The following is a 5,214-nucleotide window of genomic DNA, read 5'->3' on the forward strand; positions in this document are numbered from 1 at the left end:
TACCACACATTAAAAACTTACTTTAGACTTCTGAATGCCGTTTTTTTTAGCATGTATCCAACTTCTACTTTGACTTAAGGAATGTTAATGCAGCTTTTCTTATTTATTAGTATTAGATTATGGGGTGTAATAATAATAATAATAATAAGCAAGTCAACTAAGTCAAGACAGATGAAGTAACTGAATAAAAGATGTTGGCTTATTTTTCATTCATTCATTTTCTACCGCTTATCCTCACGAGGGTCACAGGGGTGCTGGAGCCTATCCCAGCTGTCTTCGGCCGAGAGGCGGGGTACACCCTGGACTGGTGGCCAGCCAATCACAGGGCACATATAGACAAACAACCATTCACACTCACATTCATACCTATGGACAATTTGGAGTGGCCAATTAACCTAGCATGTTTTTGGAATGTGGGAGGAGTACCGGAGTACCCGGAGAGAACATGCAAACTCCACACAGAGATGGCCGAGGGTGGGATTGAACTCGGGTCTCCCAGCTGTAACCACTCGAGCGCCGTGCAGCCCGGGTTATTTATTAGTAGTACATTAATAAGCTTTGTCTCCTATAACACAAAGCTCAGACGTTAGCTTATATATTGACCTACATGAGATTGGTTTTAACGTCTTTAATGCACAAAATGTACGTAGCTAATTGGCCACCGCATCTTGTCGCAACTCGCGAGCGTGCTACAGCAGCAGCGATTCATTGAAGGGAAAAAAACGGCAAACCGCACTGTGACATTGTGAACCGAGATGAGGAAACTGAAGGTGATGACATCACGACCAACCAAACACGCAACAGGACCCTCAAGTTTGTTAAAGTCAACAAAGCGAACTGTCTTTAGCCGCTATGTTGTCCACAAAGCCCTGTGTCCACTCAGCTCAGTGTGAGTGACGAGTGTTTATGTGCGGCTGTCACAGAGCTCCACAAATAGTCCCACAGCGCCAACACAATGGAGAAGGGGCGAAAAAAAGACGGCTGCTTCATATTTGAAGTGTGCTGAGCGTGTCAGGTTGGGGAGGGGGTACTTTGTGTGTGTGTGTGTTCTTGCCTTAAGTCGGTGGGGAGAAACAGGCATTTCAGTGGGGTGGCAGGAGGGAGGTGAGGAAATGCTGATGTCAGAGGTTAGCCATGTGGAGAGCTGTATCTGCCTGGCAACAATACAAGGACACACACACACACACTTTTCCTTTCTTGTAAACACAGCATGAGGAAATGGAAGTCTAAAACCTCGCCATGTGGAGCCGCATTTATGACATTGTCAGCACTTTTTCAGCTGCCCTCTCTCTTTAAACTCCGGCCTGATGCCGTTGTCGCGTCCAGGATTTGGTCTCCAAGCGACGGCCGTAAAACAGGGCTGGGAAAAGGAAACCACTTAGACACCATCACAGCAGAAATGTTCAATGGACCGTTTCAATATTTAATGAGTCACATGGTGCAGAAAGTACACAATGAGATTATCGTATATGTATACCGTATTTTCCGGACGATAAGTCGCACTTTTTTTCATAGGTTGGCTGTTCCTGCGACTTATACTCCAGAGGGACTTAGAAATGAAAAAAGTGTTTATGTTCCATAAACACTGGACATCTTTTCTGTTCGTGTTTATTTTTTGTGTAGCTGAATAAGCATTGTGTTAGCATATCTTACACCTATTCAGCCTGTTCTCTATTCTTTTATTGTTACAACTTGCCTTCCAAGAGGACGTAATGTCTGTTTTGGTCAAGTAGTTTGGAAAATAAATTACCTGCAAAAAATGCGACTTATACTCCAGTGCGACTTATGTATGGTTTTTTTCTACCTAATTATGCATTTTTGGCCTTGTGCGACTTATACTCTGGAGCGACTTATAGTCCAGAAAATACAGTAATTAGACAGTATTTTTTTTAAGCATCAGTCACAGGAAAAAAACAGAAGTTACAGCAGTTTTGTGCAAAATACAATTTGACGCCCTCCAAGACAAAATGTGGAGGTCAGTATGGCACCTTTGAAATACGAGAGGCCTCTCTTTGTTCACAATACAATAAGTTCCTTTTTTATTTATTGAACTATAAGCCCTTTGTTGAGATTTTTATTCTCCAAATCTAACTGTGGCGGCGTGACATCAAAATCCATACACAATTCGATTTGGGGGACAAATAAAAGCTTCCTCCTTCTTGCATGTGCCCAAAGTGGCGTGTGAGACAAGACACACGTTCATATCCGTTCAATTCCAAAAGTGATTACAATCCACATTGATGGCAAGTAGAAACAACCTTCCATATACAATTGGACGCTATCACACCAAACTTTGTTTTGATCCTATAACTTCAGCTCCAAAACAAGAAAGACACGAAGGTGCTGGTCCGCCAGAGAGCTGAGTAGCACTGAACGTACAAAAAGAGGCTTGTGGAGAGCGCTTTGGGGACCCCGCAAGTGTAAACTGGGGTATTGAAAACAAGTACCCAAAAGAAAATTGGGTACCAAGCTAGTTCATTTCACCAAAGAGAGTTTGACTTTCAACCCTGTCAGAGACGAGCACTTCCTTTACGTCATTAGTCCAAGTTGAAGCCCCAATTATTAAGAAGATGGGGGATGAACTGCATACCTCAAAACTGGAACATCCCTGAGGGAGTAGAATTTGACCACATTTACAGGAAAATTCCACTTCCAAAGTCGCACCAAGCCTCGAGGGATTTCGCCATTGAGACGTCAGCGTACCTGACGAGGATGCGGTTCAGCAAAAAAGGATCCACTCTTTGGTTTTTCGGGTCTTTTTGGGACACTTCCTAGTTGCTGTCCCTTGTTATAAAGGTCAAGATGGGCTACTTTATTGGAACAATGTATTTAATTATTAATGTTCAAAAATACTTCAATTTTACAATATTTCAAGGATCCAAAAAAGAGCTGTGCGCCAACAATGGCCCCTGGGCCGCACTGTGAACACCCCAGCCTTAGAAGGTACATTAGATTTCTAAAAGAATGCTGGCCGCTATTGATTGTAGCTCAAAATAACGTTTATATTAAGGTACCGTTCCTCTTTTTTGGTCAGATTAGCTGCCATAAAACATTTACGATATGTACATAATTTGTACGTTCTTAAAGTACTACATGACTCCTTCCTATACGTATTGTTGTACTGACTCTGGTAAATTGTCCAAACATGTTTTAGGTTCCTGTGCAATAATTATTTTGCTCCCTCCGGCAGCTTCCTCTTGTGTGACCGAGCCTACTTCGCCCTCTGGCTGAAAAAAAAAAAATTCTTTGCAAGATGATTCCACAGATTCCTTTCACCAACACTGTTTAAAGACGAACCCACACGGACCACATCTCCTCAGCCTGGGCACAGGACCGGGATGGAAGTCTGAGCTGGAGCCAAGGCACTGCTGGCTCTGAGAAACCTTCTTTCTCACAAGATGTGTCTTTTTTAAATACATATCCAATGATGGATTCATATTTGTACAAAAATACTATTCACTGTTTGGAGGTATTGCAAAATAACTCCTTTTTGTCGTAGCAGGTTGGTGAAAGGCATTTTTGGGATTAAGGTGGCATCCTGTTACCGTGACATCATAACACATGCAAACAGTAGTGGTAATCAGATTTTACGTATAGTATATGTGTGAGTGTAATCTCTGGTATAACCTCTGAAATATCACACCCTGCAGAACTCTCCACTCTTTAAGGACTTCTTCTGGCCAATCAGGGTTTGTGCTGGGCTCCTACAAATTTGACACCAATTTAAGCAGCCTTTGGTGCGCCCCCAAATTCTGCATGGCTATTTTGCTGTCAGTGGAGGTAAATCTCAGTGGTCTTACGTAACTTACTTGCAGAGAGGCGAGCAACTGTTGCGGAGGGAGGGGAAGGGGGGTGGGGGATCGACTAGGAGCGAAAACCACCAGGCTCTGCTTTTGTTAGCATTTTTTTTTTTGCCTACAAAGGATTTCAGTTACATTTAATCCCGCGTCACCGTAATCCTGCTGTTAATCTGTCAATATAAAAGAGCCGCAGAGGCATTGCTTGTTTTCCCCCCCAATGAAGCAGTGTCTCATTTTACAGCACAATAACACTTTGTCGTTGTCCTTGAAGAGCCGATGAGCGCAACGTAGTCTAAACATCAGCTACAATTCCACTTCCATTCATGGAGGAAGTTACAAAAAGAAGCGAGCGTTGACCTTCTTCCACTGGCTAAGAGGAACACATTAGAGGCTTACTTTGTTACTATTCTAAGCATTCCGTTATTGGAAAAGACAGTGGCACATCTAGCGCTGGATGGTATGGCTTGTGAGCGAGGTTGGGGGAGTGAGGATTATATAAATCTGCACAGAGACACACAAGGGGAGATAGCTTTTATCACTTTTGGCCTGTCGACCTGGAGAGAAAACACTGTAATATTCATGTTTTCTTTCTGACAGCCGCACACAAAGCTGACAGCCCACAACGAGTCGCGATTTCGGTGTCCGGTGTGGTCTCCTCACAAAGTGACACAGCCGCACAAATCCCGACCTCTCCATATATTCCAACCGACTGGGAATCTAAACACCCTCCAGTACTGGGGGAGACCTCAGTCCCGTAAAGACTCCTCTACGTATCCTCCAGCCTGGGTTCTGATTGCGGTTTCCTCCCTTGCTCGTGTCACCAAGTGCTTGGTCTTGTGGGGTTTGGCTGGTTCTCTTTAACGTACCAGAAGCATGCTTCTACACCTACCGCATGTGTATGGTGCCTTGAGATAACTCCTGTTGTGAAACGGTGCTATATATGTGCATATATTCATTCATTCATTCATTTTCTACCGCTTATCCTCACGAGGGTCGCGCGGTGCTGGAGCCTATCCCAGCTGTCTTGGGCCAAGAGGCGGGGTCCACCCTGGACTGGTGGCCAGCCAATCACAGGGCACATACAGTCAAACAACCATTCACACTCACATTCATACCTATGGACAATTTGGAGTGGCCAATTAACCTAGCATGTTTTTGGAATGTGTGAGGAAACCGGAGTACCCGGAGAAAACCCACGCATGCACGGGGAGAACATGCAAACTCCACACAGAGATGGCTGAGGGTGGAATTGAACCTGGTCTCCTAGCTGTGAGGTCTGCGCGCTGACCACTCACCTTATGTGCATATACGTGTGTGTATATATATATATATATATATATATATATATATATATATATATATATATATATATATATATATATATATATATATATATATATATATATATATATAT

This window comes from Doryrhamphus excisus, chromosome 7 (genome assembly GCF_030265055.1).
Source record: "Doryrhamphus excisus isolate RoL2022-K1 chromosome 7, RoL_Dexc_1.0, whole genome shotgun sequence".
NCBI lineage: Eukaryota > Metazoa > Chordata > Actinopteri > Syngnathiformes > Syngnathidae > Doryrhamphus > Doryrhamphus excisus.